The sequence below is a fragment of the Nesoenas mayeri genome, assembly GCF_963082525.1.
Source record: "Nesoenas mayeri genome assembly, chromosome: 14".
NCBI lineage: Eukaryota > Metazoa > Chordata > Aves > Columbiformes > Columbidae > Nesoenas > Nesoenas mayeri.
In genome coordinates this window covers 19,018,184-19,037,312 of record NC_137556.1, presented here as the reverse complement: position 1 = coordinate 19,037,312, position 19,129 = coordinate 19,018,184, and the positions used below count along the sequence as shown (strand labels likewise).

Here is a 19,129-nt window from a genome sequence, read left to right as displayed (position 1 = left end):
GGCATTGTTTGGGGCAGCGAGGTCTGATCCCCTGGCAGCCAGCGGTGCCAGAAGCAGCCCTGGTGTAGGTGCAGATGTGCTGATAAATCCATTCTCATCCTGAGGCTCATTTAATCGAGGTGGGTGTTCTAGTTGTTTTGCTGCCATGGTGGCATAGCTGCAGTCCTGACAAGAGCATCACCTGCAAGGGCTTCCACCCAGCTAACGCAGTCCAGAGACATGCATGGCCTCAGGACACTGGGATTTGCTTCCTTGCTGTGAGGATGATGATTCCAAACTGGTTCTTAGGAGACACATCTGAGCCCTGAAGAGGAATGGTGTTGCCTCCCAGCTGCATGGGAATCACAGAATCACAGAGGGACTGGGTTTCAGGACCTCTGTAGGTCCCCAGCCCCACCTGCTCACGCAGGGTCACCGAGCAGATCACACAGGTGGGTCCAGGGGGTTTGAATGTCTCAGAGAAGGAGACTCCACACCCGCTCTGGGCAGCCTGGGCCAGGCTCTGGCACCTCCCAGCAAAGACGTTTCTCCTAAATGCCAAGGCCAACACCGGGGAGCCCAAAGAACTTGATATCATAGCGCGCAGAAGATGATGTTTGTGCCAGACCCTCAATTTTGTCACTTTCTGGCTTCATTGCAGCCACCAGTTCTCAGAGGATGCTGCATTTTGGGGTAACCCCAAAGCAAAGCTCACCCAGCTATGAGGTCCCTACCCCGCTTTTGGCCCCTTTGCTGGCAGAGCAGGGACAGGCAGGCCTGCAGAGACAGCAGAGGTGACAAGGCTGCAGCAGAGGTGACAAGGCTGCAGCAGAGGTGACAAGGCTGCACGGTGTAACTGCTCCTCTGCAGCCAGTGCAGTGGGTGGCACAGCGTGGCTGCCCTGGCACTGTCCTCACTGCACAGCGTGACATCAGTTCGCAGATAGCCTCAACCCTCTGGTATTTGAACTCTGAGATTCTTTTATTGTATTTTTAATTTTTCCTCTTTCTAGTGGTTAACTGCTGCCCGTTCAGCCTTTACAGCAGCAGCTTCTACCCATTACTACACCACGCTACATCTTTTCTACTTTTCCTCTTCCCTTTTTTTTTCCTTCCCTCTTATTCCCTCTTAATTCTCCATACGGTTTTCTGTCCTAGCAATCCTGTCTTTGCACCTCTCACTTATGTTTCTGCACTCACATCTCACAAATCACAAACCAGAAACACTCTTTTTAGAAAACCACAAAGATCAAGCATACATTTTGAAATGGGCATGAACATATGTAGGGAGTAAACAATTCATTTCAGCAATGTTGTCACGGAAATAGAAAACGCAGCTCCAGCCCTCACATACAGTTTAGCCTGCGTATACGCTGGGACTAGCAGACAGTGTGGTTATACCAGGTGCTACATAAACAACACCCTTCCTTGCTTGGCACACAAACCTGCCCCACGATTTAACAGCGAAAGGGCAGATTTTCTGCTGTGACTACACCCACCCGGGTGTCTTCAGGTGGCACAAGTCAGGGGTTGCCCTTCCGCACACACGTGACTCATGTGGACACGCTGCCAGGAGCGCGCAACCGCCACCCACGTCCTGCTCCGACGTGCTGCACCTCAAACTGCCCTGACAGAGCCCACACTGAAAGCGTTTGTTCATTCTGCGCAGTCACCAACCTCCCCGCAGCACCGCTGCGCTGGCCTCTCCTCGCTGGCCTCTCCCCGGCTTGCGTTTGGTTTCCACCCAGCCAAAAGGGGCAAGAGAAACATGTTTTTAAAAATGGGAACACAGGATTACAAAACCACAAACACTGTTAAAAGGGAGATTTGGGGTCAAGCAGGAAACTTCCTAACTCATTTCAGAAAACAGATTAGATTTCAAGCTGTCAGGGCAGCCTAATGCTGTCTCCCTGACGGGTACTGGATGGAAGTGCTAGCTATTGTTCCTGGGTGCCTGTCTAAACAACACCCCGATTTTTGTCTCATTGACAGAGCCTACCACCCTGTGTCCAGAAAGAGCTGTTAATTAAGAGACAAATCCAATCTCAGCCTAGCTGCCTCTACTTTAACATAATTTTATTTTTTGTTTGCTGAGTCTTTTAACTTGCTCCACGAACCAACAGAGCTGCCAGCTGATGTACTTTTTCCTTCTCTTTTCAACAGTGCGGTGCAGAACGTGTGATTCTCCACAACTCCAGGCCTTCTACCTTTGAGTTTGTACTTTTAAAAGGGATCTTTTTTTTAAATCTGACATTTCATCCTGAAAGGATGTGAGATGTGCAGAACCGCTGAATGTGGAAGCCACCACAGGAGGCCAAGACATGATATTAAAAGGAGTAATGAAAGAAAGCAAGCTATTGAAGTGTAAACTCAATTTTACCGAGAGTATGCTACAGATCAGAAATGAGTAGTTTGAATCCCTGGTGCAAGTGACACCAAAATATTAATGGTTTGGTACAAGCAGGAAATACAGAGCTTAAAAAAATCTGTTTTCTCTGTGTTTCTAGAGGAGAGCCTGTTTGTTAAGGCACAGAAGACCATGTATTATTTTAATAACACATATCTCAGTCAGTATCATAATTACAGATCTCGCTCTCTATTGATTAACTTCACTCACTGACAAGGTTGGACTCCTGATCCCAGTTTTCTTTCTGGATTGTAAAGTAATGGTACTCCATTTATTTTCTTCTCTTGGATCTCTTTCTTGGATTAAACCTGCAGGAAGGAAGAATGCAATCTAAATCGCTGCAGGACACCGTGTGTCTTCCCACAGGAAAGGCCTGTAGGAGTATGGCAAAAATCAGAGACGCGGCCCCGCGGATGCGGTCGAACCAGGAGCCGGGGGAAAGTCACAGTGCTGAGCCACAGTGGGGCTTTTCCGTCACACTGCCCAGGAGCCGGTCCCTCGGGAGTCCACATGGGCTGACTGAATCCCTCTGCTAAATTACATACCTTGAATGAATCATCTCTATGGTACGTTGCCCAATCTCTCTCTATTTTGCTTAGTATCAAAGGGTGGAGTGAGTAGATTCAGGTACCTCAGAAGTGCTGGCAAATGAGTCACAAAATGTATTACATTTATTCAACTGTTTCTACAATCCAGTACACGTGTAAATTCTGTGGAGACATTTGTATTTAAAAACCATCTCAAAACACACCACAAAAAATCCCCGAGTCATTTGTCGTAGGAAAAAAATGGTCACTCTCACACCAGAGGCTCATTGAGACTTTTCAAAGAAACCTCTGGAACAAATTACTGCTTGAAGACAACTCCCCCCATTTGCAAACCCACCTCTCTGGGTTGAGGTTGGGTTCCTAACCCTTTCTTCTCTTCAGACAGGAGCCCTGGTGACCAGACTGCTGGTGACTTCCCCCGTCCCTTCTCCCTGTGCTCTCATTATCAGAGACATTGGCATAAACCCGAGACTTTTCCTAAAAGCAACATCTCTCGAGAAGGTTAATATACGTGAGGTTTTCGAAAGAAAACATGATTTTTTTTCCCTCAAGTAAGAAAAATATTAGGTGTCCACATAATTGTAGAAAAAGGGAGGCAAAATTCCCCCAGTGAATCAGCAGAAGAGTTAGTACAAAGATGATCTTTCTTTACTAATGATCATGCTCGCTAAAATGAGACTTGAAGGGAAAGGCAGGAAAGAATACAGAGAAAAACAACAAACCAAAACAAAAACCAAACCACTATGGCCAGACAACTTGACACTAATCAACACGAAAAACTTGAATAATCAAGTTGTTTGGTTTATTTTTCCACATAAAAACAGACTGCAGTTTTCTAGACTGGTATTTTCATAGCTAAGTATTTAATAGCATAAGATGGAGGCAAATTTATGCCAAAGATTATTACTTTCATAGCTGAATAAAGAGTTAAACTGATAGTCTGTGTTCACACTATTACAATGACATGGCAAGTCTTATGAGGAGCGGCTGAGGGACCTGGGGGGTTCATCTGGAGAACAGGAGCTGAGGAGAGACCTTCTGATCTCTGAACTGCCTGAAAGGAGCTTGGAGCCAGGGGGGTCGGGCTCTGCTCCCCAGGAACAAGCGCCAGGAGCAGAGGAAACGGCCTCAAGTTGCGCCAGGGGAGGCTGAGGTTGGATCTGGGAACAATTTCTTCCCCAAAGGGCTGTGGGGCATTGAACAGGCTGCCCAGGGCAGTGCTGGAGTCACCATCCCTGGAGGGCTGGACAGACGGACATGAGGTTCTCAGGACATGGGGCAGTGCTGGGGTGGGTTATGGTTGGACTCCATGATCTTGAGGGCCTTTTCCAACTTGAATGATTCTATGATTGTAAAACCCAAGGGGGACCGATCTGTAACTTTCGCCGCATCTCCTCCAAACCCGGGTATCCATCATCTCCCAGTTTTGTGTCCTGCACTACCTCGAGTAGATAAAGCCAGGTTTTGACCTAACATTTGTTTATTCTACTTCACAAAACGTCCACCCCGGCGCAGGGAGCCTGTGCCGTGGGGGTTCGGGGTCCCCTGTGCCCCTCACCGAGGCCTCCGGCCGCACCTGCCGGCGGGCGGTGCAGGGAAGGGCCCGGGGGCGGCGCGGCGGGCGGTACTGGGAAGAGCGGCCGGGCCGGGGAGGCGCCCGGAAGAGCCGATCTCCTCGGCGGGACGGGAGCGGCGGCGGGAGCGCCGGGCGGGGACACAAAGAGGCCGGGGGCCGGAGCGGGGCGAGAGGCGGCGGCGAGGCGGTTCTGCTGCTCCCCGGTGAAGTTCGCGGTGTTCAGGTACGGTGCCGCCGCCCGGTTTGTCTCACTTGGAAACTTTTGCGCGGCCAGGCGCGCCGGGCCCTGCCGGCGCTCTGTGAGGGAGGCGGCGGGACGCTGAGGGGGGGGGAGCGGAGCGCGGCCCGGCGGGGGCGGTGGACGGGAGCGGAGAGACACTGAGGGGAGCGGGGAGGAGCGGAGGGACGCGCAGAAGAGCGGGCAGGAGCGGGCCGCGCCGCCGCCTGTGGGGCGTGGGCCTGGGCCCGGGCCGCGCTCCGAGGCCGCCCTGGGCCCGGCCGGGATGGGGGTCGCCGGGGGGCGGGAGCGGGGAGCCGGGTGTGTGTTGTGTCGCTGAGCGGTATTTTCCGGAGGAAAAACGCCGGCCGAACCCGGTTCCTGGAGAAGTTTCGGTGGCGGCGGGGCCGAGGGAGAGACTCCTCCCCGCGGGGCCGCTCCCCGGCGCGGGCCCGGCCAGCGCTGCCCGCTCGCCAGCGGCGCCGCGGCCCCGGTGTCGCCGCCTCCCGCTTCCGACTCCGAGTTTCCCTTGGTGCTGCTGGAGCGAGCGTCCTCCCTTCACCAAGCTGATGTTTCTGTTTCAGCTCACAAATCAGCCTCTTCGCTGGGAACATCCCCCTCGCCTTAGCTTGGCTATGCCACGTTTTTTGACACCCACCCCTAATCTGCTAGTATGCAGTAAGGCGGGTGCTTCTCTTTCGCTGACAAGAAGTTTTGTGCAACTTTTTACACCCAAAAAGTAGGGAGAGTATCTCAGCTGCCCGTTTATGGGTGACCCCTCTCTCTCCGTCGTGGGGTCGCTGGTATGTATCTTCATTACTCATTCTAGTTCAAACCACGTGAAATCTTTCAGACTCAGAGCTTGCAGGAAGGTGTGTGGTTGCACTTCTGTTTAGTGAAGAATTGGATGTGGTCAAGGTGTATTTCCCTGCCTGCCCTGCCCAGGAGGTGACGGTGGCTCTGGCAAGGGCCATTGGTCGCTCACTCGCCCAGTCTGGGCTATGAGTCTCTGTGGCTGTGTCCTTGTTCCAGCTTTCAGAGTTATGACTCAAGGCATGTCTGGGTTATCTGTATTGAACTAGTCTGGGAGCTTTCTGCTGCGCCTCCCCCCGTTTTCTTCTTATCTTTTCGTTTGTCTTTTGTTTGGGTTGGGGTTTTTTTGTTTGTTTTTGAGATAGGGGTCGTGTGAATGGTGTTCTTGGGTTAGGTGTTTCCTGCATTTTTTTTCCTGTGTTGTGCGTGGGGATGCGGGGCCGGTGGGAGAGGCTCTGTTAACGGCACTCTGGTGCTAATGCACATCCTCAGTCCTGCTGGCTACACCAGGCTTCGTATATTTTCAAGCCAGCTAAAGGTTGTGGTTTGGTTTGTTTTTTTTTTTCTTTCAGCTCCTGCGTTGGTTTGTAGGCAGGTTTGTGTTTATATAGAGGTGAAAGCCCAGTGTACTTTAGAATATATGCAGTCTTTTAGGTACCCTTTGTTTGGTCTGTCTTGGGTGCTAAGGCCACAATAAGTGTTTAGTAGGACTTGTTTCTCCCTGCTGAATTCAAACTTTTTCTTTGAAAAGGGCATAATTTTCTGTTGAGTCACTAACTGGTTTTTATTTACAGAGAAACAGTTTTTAAAACATCAAAGAAATGTGTTCTTTTATTTACAGAAACAGACAAAAGGCTTTGTTTTAAAAATGCTTTGCCCTAACCTTTTCAATAATAAACAACATGCCTTCATTCTTTAGGTTTTTTTGAGCCTGCTCTAATAATAGGCCTCTGCATCAGAGATTAAAAGTTTACTCAAGGTGGCAGGGGGAGCACAGTGGGCAGAGATTAGAAATCCCACGCCCGAACTGTATGATTAAATACCAATGTAAATATTTACCTCACAATACATTTTCAAGCTTTGTGAGACATCAGCTTTTCTGTGCTGACATGTGTAATGGCACATGTTAATGTGCTGCTTCTTCATAGGGCTTCCACTGGTCTGATAAAGTTGTCTGAAAGCTGTAATAGAAAAGTAATTTGTGCGGGTTTTTTTCAGCAGTGTGAATATCTTCCTTCTGCAGCTGTAAGATTGAGAAACTGATCTTGCAAAGGAATCCACATGAGCAGAAATATTTGAGCTGGAAATACGCTTTAGTGGGACTTCAGTCTTGCCTTGAAATCATATCTGCTGTTACTATTGGATTTTGAAATTATCTTTCTTATGCAGAGAATTAGTTAAACTCACAAAAAATTAAGTGGCAAAACCAGTCACCTCATCGTAGGTGGATAGGAGGGCTAGGCTACAGTGAGGGCCTGTGTGGCTGTGATATTTCTGTTAAAGGACTTGCTGTATTTGGTTTTACTGGCATCTCTTGGCGTGGCTTGATGCTAAAGGAAAGATGATGAATGAAAGAGGACTGAGTATTATTTTGTTAGGACAGTGCCATATTGAGACAGTCATCCAGCATGATGATGAATGCCTGTTGTTTTCTGCTGTTGTGCTTTAACTGGAAATCACTCAAATTCTTGTACTGCGGAACTGTAATGTATATAACCTTGAGGATTTGGATCCTTTACTACTCTGGGAGTTCACCCTAATTTAGCTTTATAGCTACTCTGGAATAGCTCCATTCAGTGAGTTTATAGCTTGTGCGCTGGTTAAACAGAGTTGCAGCTTTAGAGAAAGTGCAGATGTTTGATAATTGCTACTTTTAACTCCAAACTATTTTAATCCAGTGTATGGGACTTAAAATAGAACCTACCCACAAAACTGTATACCAGCACCCTTACTGGAGGAGCTGTGCAGAAAAGATGAGTGGTGAGAGTGACCTACTGTGCCGCAGAGCAGAACTGGGTGCAGACGGATTTATTGAGGTAAAGGAATGGCAGGAAGAATGAATGCAGACACTGCAGCTGTCAGGGGATCTTTTTCCCTGAATGACTGAGACTCCTTATCTTCCAGTCAGGGTGACAATGGGTGTTAACTCCAGTTTCTAGTGTGCAGTGGGTTAGTAATATACTCTTCTGTTGGCAAATCTGATACTTAAATATGATTCATAATACCTCCTTGACTTTATTTAAAGAGCCAGCTACCTTTTCTCTAAACATGATTACATATTTTTGTCTGTTAATCCCAGATGTACTACAGAAAACATCCACTAGTCCATGGACATGTTTTTATTAATAGCTCTGGTGGAATCAGAGAGGAGTAACCTTTTTTCCATGTGATTTATAAAGTGATAGAAGTTATTAAATATGCAGATCTAAATTAACACAGTTTGCAAAGGAAAATTCTTCCCCATCTATTGACATTCCCTTACTTCTGTTTATATTTTTTCTAATTTACAAGACAGATACTTGATTAATCATTTAGACTCAAGAGAATCTCTTTTGAAGGTGTCTAAGTTCAGGCATCTATGGAAGGAAAACCAAATTTGAGGCCGGCTATAGCTAAAGGGGTAACAGTTACCAAGACAGAGAGTGGAACAGTACTGAGAACATGACACTGAACTGGATGCCAGTGGCTTCCCCAGTAGATCTGTTTGAATACCTTGAATAACACAGGAAGGAATGTTGATGTACCTAACAACAAAAGAGTGAGTTCATCTCCCGGAGTGTTTCCAGATTGCAGCACAGTGAGGGGGTTGAGAGCAGATCAGCTGTGAACCAGCACGGTGTGACAGGTAGAATTTTGCACAAAATACAACTTAAGTTCATGGTGTGCATTTTTGCCAAACAATACCTGTTTTTCTAAGCTATCTGTGCCCTGTTGTGGAATAGATGTGTATGATGATAAGACATTAAGAAGAATTTCTTAGTGAAACTGCTGTTGGGGAGCAAATGAGACGTTAGTGGAGGTGAGGGTAGAAAATGCCGTAAGCCCATTAGTGCACCCTGTTTTGTAGTAGCCTTCAGCAGCTACTTTAAGACAAAGAAACTGAAACTGGTGGGCTCATGGAAAACTGGTGAAGGATCAGTAGAAAAAGGGTTGGTTTTTTTTTAGTTTTTATTTTCATGGAGATTAATTAAAGGGAATGAGGAAAGTGTGGGCCCGATATTTCTGTCATTGCTGCTGCTCAGCACCAGATCAAGAGAGCATTTAGGTAAATACTAAAATTGCTTTCTTTTTTTTTTTTTTTTTTTCACTTAGTAAGTAGTCAATAAGAATTAGTGCTATCAGGAAATTGTGGCCTTGATGGCATGTGTGGTTTTTTCCCCCTTCCACTGCCTTTCCCACTCCCTGAGGGTTTAGAGAGTTTCATTCACTGTATTATTCCAGGTACTTTGTGGGTCATGTCTTTGGAGCTCTAAGCGGGGAGGATTCTTCTTTCTGTGTCTTTTCTCTAGACGACACAAGCTCAATCCAGAAGATCTGCACAAGGGCTGCATTAGCGCAATGTACCTTTAGATAATCAAAAGGGTCAGTTTAATTTTTCATGTAAACAAGGCTGAACTGGATGCCTATAAAACAGCGTCTAACCTGCCTAACACCCAGCAGGTCAGTATTCATCTTTGCAAAGTGCTCTTGAGATCTTCAGCTGAAGCTATACCTGAGGAAATGTTTTCTTTTTAATTGACTAGAATAACAGATTCAGAAAGAGCATTGTTGCATAGCACAGGGCAGAACTGGGGGTATGTGGAGTGAGGAGCAAATACAAGTGGGTGTTCCTCTGTAGGTGCAATGAATGAAGATGTACAAGCTGCCTGTTCTTTACCTGCTTTCTTGCAAGTGTGTCCTTTTAATGTGTACTTGTAAAACTGATTTCTTTTGGCATGACTTAAGGACCTAGTGAGTCTCATCACTCAATGTTGAAGAGTTGCTCATGATCTTGGATAATTTGTGATGGACTGTGGACATGTATGCAGGGGACAAGTTCCATGTAAGCTTCACGTACAATTTACCATAAAGCTCATTTCAACCAGTACCTGATGTCCAGGTGTTTCAGAGCCTAAGCATCTTAAAACTTCAATTATTTATTCATTTAAAGGATGAGAAGTCAGAACAATGACCTGGAGGTCATGAGCAGGGCACTCAATGTGATCTGATGAGTATAGCTGAGAGCTCCATCTACCCTAGTGCCCTATCTCCATGACCCTTGTAGCGAGGGTTTATTTGTACTGTCTCCAACTTTTTATTACTCTAGCCCTTGTCTGAGGCCCCAGGTTACAGACCCTTCACCTGGCCTTGGCCAAGCTGGCTGTTGATACCACCAGAAGGGGGGAATGAGACAGGAACTCCGGGGGTCGTTTTCATTCCCAGTGCTTGTCACACTGGTGAGCAGTATCCTCTGGCTCCTTTGATGCCTTTGAGGAGTGACGAATGCTCTTGGGTGGTGTCTGGTGTTGTCCTCTGGTTCCCTGATCATATTTTTTTGACCTTTGCCATGTTCCTTTTTATTGACCCCCACAATCATTCAGCTTCACTTCCTTGTATCCTTCCCCCGCCTTTTTCTTGGGTGGTGGCCGTGTGTGAAGCCACCCCTACAAGGGAAAGCAGCAGGCAAGCAGTAAAACAGCCAATAAAACCGTGAGAAAAGGGCAGTCGAGTAGCATTGCTTCCCTAAGGTGCTGTGCCAGCTCCTGCAGTGCAGGAGCTCCCGGCGCCAGGAGTTTGAGCCCGGGCTCATTTCTGTTCTGCAGATTTGTCCAGTGGCGCTTGTGGCTGGTGCCCAGTGCGGGCTGCTCAGCTTCCGACACTGGCGGGCTCGGCTGCAGGTGCGGACCGGCTGTCTCTTTGTTGTATTCAACAGACTCAATGCAATGACTTAATTTCTTTTAAACTTAGAAACCTGCTTGAGGGTTGAAAGGCTTAATACAAGGTACAAGTAAAATGAAAAACATTATGTGTGTTTTGCGAGTGTAAAAAGCAAGGATCTGGTTTGGCTGTATGAAAAGCTCTGGAGTGGTTTAAACTTCTGTACAAAATATGGCTTTGTAGTTATTGCCACTTCCACTTGTTGGAAGGTGTGTTTAATTACAAATGAGTGCTGTTGCAGCTGGAAATGCAGTTCCTAACTAACATTAAACAATACACTCTGGAAGCAGAGGTGTAGGGAAGGCTCTTGGGGAAGGAAGCATGTCCCTTAATTGTTACTTCACGGCAATTCCACTGCTGATTGTCTACCAGTACACTGAGGAGTGCAAAATGATTGTGTGGGTGTGATTTTCCCCCTTCCTTGCTGGGGTTAGGGAGAAAAAATAATGATACAAGATGCCATAAATTGTAGTGAGGGGAAAAAAGGCTAGAAGGCTTATTAGTAGTGAAACAGAATAATGCACATTATTTGTGCAGAGTTTAAAGCTTATAACATCAAGAAAAGTTAATTTTTGATCTGTGTGCATCAATAGTTTAGCATCAGGTGTTTTAAGCTGTTTTACATAGTTGGCAGGAATGAGTTAAGGCAATTTGATTATGTTTAACAAAATATTATAAATGGCCTAAGGACAAGTCAGTGGTTCTTGGTGAAAGGCGCAGCGTTCAGCAGAACCAGAGGCAAAGCACTGGTGCGCAGCCAATTGAACAGGATTTCTTGGCACATCTGCTTTTTGTTCCATAGCTTTGTCTTGTTTCCTGTTCCTGGGGGTGAGGAGAAGGGGTGGAGTGAGCAAATGTGTCTTTAATTGGATATAGGTTGGTTTCCACTCGGTGGTGGTGGGGGAAATCTCTTTTCCAGCAAGAGCAGCCAAGCGATGACTCCTTCTCAAACCTTCCAGTTCCTTCCTGTTGAGTTTATGAAACGTGGGTGGGTCAGTGACACTTGGGTTTAGTGCAATTGTTTGGTTTTTTTTAAAAAAAAAGTTGCTTTAATTGGTCATCCATATGGTAAGGCAGTGACTCGAAAGGATTCCTGTCCAGGCAGATTGCTGTTCGCTGTGATTCCGTTGCACTGCTGTGCACCCTTAGCAAGTCTCTACTGGACAGAAGGTGGTTACGGCTTTGCAGGTAACTCTGGTAAGCATCCAAAAATTCATCGCACCAGTGTGTTTTTATTATTACTTATTGCTCTTCTGAAGAAGCTGCAGAGTTGTCGTCAGTCAGTGCCCGCTGTGTTCTCAGTGTCTGCAGCCTTGTTTGCGGTGGAGATGGTGTGTGTTGGAACATCCTACCTTACATATTCTTCCAGATAATTGCAGTCATTTAGAAGATACTTAGCTTCACTCTTCTTCCTGGGGTTTGTTTTTGTCTTGTGTGGGTTGTTTTTGTTTGTTTGGTTTTAATTTTTACTTTTTCCCCTCTTTACCTCACAACATGTGTTGGCGGAGCTGCAAGTTGAGAGTTGTCTGGGGGCGTGCAGTGATGGTGCAATTCTTCCCGAGAAACCAATCCATTGTTTATAGCTAAGAGATGATGTTGAAGGTTGCCATGAGCGTAAGGTGAAACTCTTGCCTTATCACTTGTGGGCTTTGTTATTTCTTTTTTCTTTAAAAAATAATTGCTTTGTAATTTTTAGAGAAGACTGACAGTGTTCCTGGATCAAAGTGAAGGGCTGGAAAGGGAATTGCAAATAACTTGTAGAAAAACTTTAGAAAACCTTTCACTTTGAAGAATCTCTAGGCTCATATTTTCGTTTACTTCAGTGAATGCTTTTCTTTTAGTAGATTTTACAAATGGAGAAGATGACGGAAAACTTTTTTCACTCTTGTAACACTGTTTTTGTTACATAGTCTTTAGTTGCTACTATATGGGGCATGCAATTGAGAAAGAATGTGGTATTTAGTCTGTTAATACAAGGCCGCCCATTTCATCTATTATCTCTTATCAAACCTCTCATTATAAGAGTCTCACTTTTTTCAAAACATACATGTCAGCTCAAACAACTCCAGTATTTGTGTACTTCTGACAGTTTTAAAATTGTTAATGAAGGTCTAGATTTAGAAGATGTGGTCAGCTAAAAGCACTGAAGGGTATTGCATAACAACACATCAATTTGGGAATTAAAATGCGGTTTAGTGGGGTCAGATTCTGGTTATTTCTGACTCTGTAGCTTAAACGGCACTTTTTATTGCAGATTGAGTGCTGAAGAAGATCAGAACAAAAATACGCAGGTTTTCTTTTCCTTTTATTGCCAACCATCAAGTGGGTTTTTTTGCAAGTTAAGCAAGAATTAATTTTGCAGCACTGGCAAATTCTTGTGCCAACCGATAAAGTAGACTAATTTATAACAAACTTTTCTTAGTTTTTGTCACGAGTATTTCTCAAATAACTTGTTAAAAGGTTACCTGTTTGTGCATTCATTGCTAGCTTAAGGTTGGTACTTCAAACCCCAGACTACACTAGCACAGGTTTCAAATGCCGTGCTCTGTAGCCACAGCTGGGGTCTGAAATGTGTTCTGTGGTTCTGAGAGTGGCAGTAAGCTGTTCTCCCAGTCACTAGTGGTGTTCCCCAGGGGTCAGTGTTGGGTCCAGTCCTGTTTAACATCTTTATTGACGATTTAGATGAGGGGATTGAGACCATCATCAGCAAATTTGCTGATGACACCAAGTTGGGAGGGAGTGTCAACCTGCTGGAGGGCAGGAGGGCTCTGCAGAGGGATCTGGATAGACTGGAAAAATGGGCTGATTCCAATGAGATGAAGTTCAATAAGGCCAAGTGCCGGATGCTGCACTTTGGCCACAACAACCCCCTGCAGCGCTCCAGGCTGGGCACAGAGTGGCTGGAGAGCAGTCAGACAGAAAGGGACCTGGGGGTACTAATTGACAGGAAGCTCAACATGAGCCACCAGTGTGCCCAGGTGGCCAAGAAGGCCAATGGTCTCCTGTCCTGTATCAAAACTAGCGTGGTCAGCAGGACAAGGGCAGTGATCCTTCCCCTGTGCTCTGCATTGGGGAGGCCACACCTGGAGTATTGTGTTCAGTTCTGGGCCCTCAGCTCAGGAAAGAGATTGAAGTGCTGGAGCGGGTCCAGAGAAGAGCAACAAGACCGGGGAAGGGACTTGAACGTAAGACCTATGGGGAGAGGCTGAGGGAGCTGGGCTTGTTTAGTCTGGAGAAGAGGAGGCTTAGAGGTGACCTCATCACTCTCTATAACTACCTGAAGGGCAGTTCTAGCCAGGTGGGGATTGGTCTCTTCTCCCAGGCAGTCAGCAATAGGACAAGAGGGCATTGGCTTCAACTCTGCCAGGGGAAATTTAGGCTGGATATTAGAAAGAAATTCTTTACTGAGAGAGCGGTCAGGCATTGGAATGGCTGCCCAGGGAGGTGGTGGACTCGCCGTCCCTGGAGGTTTTTAAAGTGAGGTTGGACATGGCACTTAGTGCCGTGATCTAGTAAACAGACTAGAGTTAGACCAAGGGTTGGACTTGATGATCTCTGAGGTCTTTTCCAACCCAGTCGATTCTGTGATTCCATTTTTTCCTAAGGACTTTAGGGAAGCTTTACATAGTTTTCTGCCTAAAGGATGGGAAGAGATGCAAGGTTGGAAGGGCTCTCAGTAGCTGGATTAAAGTGGTCCAGCAGATGAGCAAGTCTCACCTGGGCTCTGCTATCCCCTCTGCAGGCCAAGTCTCCTCATTTTGTTTGCAAGCGCTATCCTTATAGGCTTAAATGTGGGAAATTGGGCTGGGAGTGGGCTGGGGTTTGTGAGTTTGAAGGTATCATTGCTACAGGGATAAGTTGTTGCTTTTTGCTTAAAATGCAAGTGTTCTCTTCTGCACGGCGAGAGTGTCATAGTCCCTGTCTGAAGAGCACACAGCTAAAATACAGGCATTAACATCCAGCAGCTGCCTGTTTTGACTTCAGAGGTGTTAGTGCCTGTTCTGATCTCTGTGGTGTTAGTATTACAGGTCTTCAGCATAAAATGCACCACCGTTTTTGTGAAGACAGAATGAAGGGATTTATTGCTAATAGTAGTAGCTCACTGCTCATGACACTTCTTCTCTCTTCCCTGGATTTAAAGTTTTGCAGCTAGAATGTTAAAATTTAATGTTAGTTATGTAGAAGATTATTGCTTTTTTTTTTTTAAATTAAAAAAAAGTGTCTATGTCTTCTAGAGCAGTGTTTTGATACTCCATCAGTTTTCTTTATATAGTTGGAATCCTGCTTGAGTTTTGCAAGCTGAAAACTGTGCAGAAGTAAGTTGGATGCTTGTTGGGACATACCGGGATATCCATCTGGACAGTTTAAAGAGTATAAGCATGAGTTTGGTTCTTGTGTTCTTTTAGGATGTCATCCATGAACATCCATGTCTTAGGATGACACAAATAAGCCACTCCTTGCCTGTGCTTGCTGTGATTTGGTCTGCTGTGCACCTCATTTTTAGCTTCTTCAAGGCAAAACAATCCTGGCAAAAATGACATTATCGGAGCCTAATGCTTATGTAACTGAAGGCAGGAGGCTGTCGTTAGCACTAGCTTCTCCAAAAAGTCTGTTTGTTTTTTTTTTTTTTGTAGTTGTGAAATCTCTGCTGAGGTCTCAGGAACACCATAATGAAACTGCTTGTGCAGAGCATTTCTTCCATCCTCTTAATAAAGGTGTGAAAACCTGTTACAGACTGCTTTCCTGGTTTTGGACTGAAAATAAGTTACTTGAATCCACAGTACCAGAGGGGAAAAGGTGGCTTTGGTAACAAGGCAGGAGGTAACACCAGGTAGAAGGGAAAACAGAGGTATAAGCTTCAGTGGTGTCTGTGGGATTTTTGTTTCTTTGTTTGTTTGTTTGTTTGTTCTTAAATAGGAGCAGCAGATTAGGTTGTATCTCTTAACTCAGCAGTAAGATCTAAAGTTTTACTAAACAAATGGAGGAGAAGCATTTGTTACTGGCTGTGCAGGGCTTTCTGGGTGATTTCAGATGCTTCTCCCTGGGTCTCTTCCACAAGAGCAACAGAGAGAAAAAAAACCCTATGAAAACAGCTTATGGCAGCTGGACATGGGGTGATACTGGGGAGAAATAGGCTTATCTGAACCAGGATATCTTCTTTTTACTTGGCTTGTTACTAGGGTCTGTGGAAAAAATGTGTAGCAAAGTTGAATACACTCAAATGGTAGAAATGTTTTGATAATTGAAAAATATAGTCAATGCAACATCTGAGATTGTATTGATATTTCAGATTGTGAAAGCCTAATAGTAAGGATTTCAAAGGAAATGCCTTCATGGCATTTGTGGTAGAGGAGATGATTTGATAGCTGAACAGACAAAATTTGAGGTGTAAGGCTATGTTAGAAGAGGGTGACTATCTGGTTTTAGCTGTGTATACTTTTTGTTAAATAAAAATAGCTTAATTGTTCATTGAAAAGCATCACATATACCAAACATCCTTGACTAGCAGCTATTCAGCTGCTGAGAGGAAGGAGAGGCACTTGATTTGTGGAACAGGGCAGATGTATTCATTTGGAGACTCTGAAGGGAAAGGATGAAACTTTCTTGTCTGGATACTCTCAGTTTTATGGCAAACGATGCTGAACTGTTGGTGGAATGTGATGAAACCCCCATGTGTCATCTGGGTTCAATATGAAGTATGCCTTAATCTTTTTCAAATGAAAAATATTCAGAATGTTTGTGTTAACGGTGTATGTTAGATACCCTATTCCCACAGGTGTTTATTGGCTCTGTCTTGTCCTCTACCTTCAGCAGGAGTAAAGGGGCAAAGGCTGGTTATCAGCTGGATTAGGTGCCTGGGTAACAAACCACAGAAATTCCCGTAGCAGGGAAGCTGGTTCATTCTTTAGCTGAAGTTGAAGCAGAGTCATTGTGTTGTGAATCCCACCGTGTTCCACCCTCATGACTTGGGTGATGGAATAAGGGGTGTTCCCATTACATTGCACAGAATATCCAAAGACAGTCTGTGAGCATGGTAGAGAACAGGATTATCACTCAAAATGACTGCAACTACTTAAATATGAGAGAGAAATAAGCTGTGAAATAATGCCATCGAGTACACGTTACTGCGCCTGGGCACAATCGGCTGAACAAAATGGGGAACAACTGGGTGGGTAGGAGGCAGGGCATTAAAATGGAGAATGTCCTCCCAGGTATAAAATGTTCTTGTACGGTATTGTTTTGTTAAGTTTTTTGGATAGCATAATGCTTGAATTCAGCATGTGGTCTATTGTGCTTGGCTTGGGTTATCCCCTGCTGTGCTAGCGAGACCACTGAATACCATCTTCCCTAAGAAAAACCAAGAAAGAATGGTGAGTGTATTACAGTTAAAAACTTTTAGAAAGCAGCATGTTAGGTTAGTTAAAATTTGAAGACCTGTAGGAGATGGCATGTAAAAGGTTCTTCAGGTAGTGCAAGTTGCTGGTACTTAAGTTGCAGCATAGATGGGCAGTTCAGTTTTCCACTGTGTGACCAAAAGAGATTTGCTGTGGTCTGAAGGCTGCAGGATCTCCTGGTTCAGAGCAGGTTGGATGTACCATCTCGGTAGTGCCTAACAGCAGCACTGCCCTCGGGTGCGTGTGGGAGGGCAGCCCGGAAAAACAGGACCGTGAGCCCTGGGCCTTTCTGGGGTTCTGTTGGCGTGCAGAGCTCGCTGGTAAAATAGTGCTCCTTGGTGGGCTTTTGGAAGAGCCTTGAGTGCCTTCAGGACACTGCTGCAAAGCGGCGGCAGAGCTACGTTCCTGTACTTGCCAAAGTCTAGAAATTATTTGCATGCCAATATTCTGGAAGTGGTTAACTGAAGTTATTCTGGAAACCTTGAATTACCGGTTTTTGAAAACACTATGGCTTTTAGTTGTGTTTTTTGGAAAGAGCACAGTAGGCCAGCTGGTTTGCCATGGTGTGTAAACACAGCCCCGGCAGTTTGGTGCATCCTTGTGCTCAGGTCTGTGCTCTTGCCTCTCCCGAGCAGTGTGGGGACAGAGCTCATCCCAGGGCTGCTGCAGTCCCACCTCCTCCTTCAGGACACTAAGCTGGCCAAGGTAGTTTTTTTAGCTCCTGTCTCACTCTGGGACCATTTTAGCTCCCTGAAGTGGCTCACTGCATTCAGGTGTGGGTGTCTGTTCCAGGTTTGTGGCAGGGAAAGGAGCAGCAGGACTGTGGCAGCATTTGCTTCAAGTGTAACAGAAACTTCTTCTTAAGCTTTCACTGTTGCTGAGATCTTGATTCTTTGTATAAAGCGAGGGAGGGACCCATTGTTCTGGGATGGCTCTGCTTGCAGAGCTGTTCCTCGGCTGGAAATTGTGAAGTTTCTGGAGGCAACAGGGAAATCTGGAAGTGACTTCTTCAGGCTCCTGTTCTTTCCCCAGCCTTGTGTCCTTTCAAGTGGACTGAACCCTGGTAAGATATAATTACATTACTCTTCAGCCATCTACGATGATGAGCACTGTCATGACCAGTATAGTAACCTGAAGTGTTTCCCGTCAACGTGCTAGGCTCTGAGCATGCTTTGAGGTTGAGCCTTCATGTGTCTGAGCATTTGATGTGCTGCTCTCTGCAGTAGCTCCACTTGCTGCTCTGTTTTCAGCAGCACCTGGTTCAACTTGGCTGTGACATCCAACTTTGTCCTGTGTTTCCACTTGAAGGGCTTTGCCAGCCGTGCCAGCTGATGTAACCATCTCCTCTTGTCATTGCCAGTTCTGCTCGCAACTGTAGCCGTGGTGGCACAGTGAACCAGATGGGGATCTCAGCCTAACCTGCAAAAAATGGCTTTCTTTCCTTCCAGCCAAATCAGTTCTTCCCCATCTGCTTAATCGCTCAGCCATGGGGAAAGCTGTGCCAGTACAGAGGGGGTGTGATGTGAAGATGGGAACAAGTTCCTAGAGGGGTGTGGGAGGATGAAGGTTGGTTTTCGAGCAGATTTCCTGCTGCTTATGAAACCACAGGCTGGGCAACCACAACTCCTTGAGTGGTGGTGTCTTTCTATCTGTTCAATTGCTTCAGATTCAACATTGCTTGGTGTCTTCCGCTGTGTGGTCTGTGCTGCTGTGTCCTTGCAATTCCTGCTTTGAGTGCAGGCGCTGCTGTGTGTCCTGCGCATGGCAGGGCTGTGGTGTGGAGAACCTGGTCCCATATCAGCTGGCTCCTCCGAGCTGTTGGAAACAGCGCTGCACTAGCCTGTGGCTGGGTCCATCTTCCAGGGGATGTCCTCTGTCTTCATAAGATGTTGGCAGTTATTGCGGGTGTTGTGGGAATCATGTGCTCTCCAAAAGCCAGCAATTAAGCATTCTGCTAGCATGTCCTCTGATTGGATTTACTCTGTTAGTATTTTTGAATTCGTAAAGGCAGAGTTTGAGCAGTCCCAGGGACAAAACAGGTTCCAGAGAACCAGAGCGTAGCCCTGCAGTGTCCTTTTACCCCCTAAACCCACCCCAGTCACATGCATTTGGAATCTATATCCTGTTACTGTGTTCTTCACATGTATTTAATTGACTAAATGTATTTACTACAGTGTATAAATGATGTCCAAGTTGTTGCTATCAAACAGTGTAGTTGACATCAACCTACGCTTTTTAGGTAAATTTCAATAAAGTTCATACTAAGTGGCTTTATAGG

The 19,129-nt window shown here is 45.8% G+C and overlaps 1 protein-coding gene across 2 annotated transcripts in view; it reads left to right on the top strand.

Moving 5' to 3' along the window:
• The first annotated feature begins 4,598 nt into the window (after positions 1-4,598).
• Positions 4,599-19,129, top strand: part of CTNNA1 (catenin alpha 1) — a 113,880-nt gene continuing 99,349 nt past the window's right edge. For both annotated transcript variants that reach the window (XM_080353515.1, XM_080353516.1), the window contains exon 1: positions 4,599-4,732. The gene's annotated coding sequence lies outside the window, so the exon portion shown is untranslated. The remainder of the gene's footprint in view (positions 4,733-19,129) is intronic.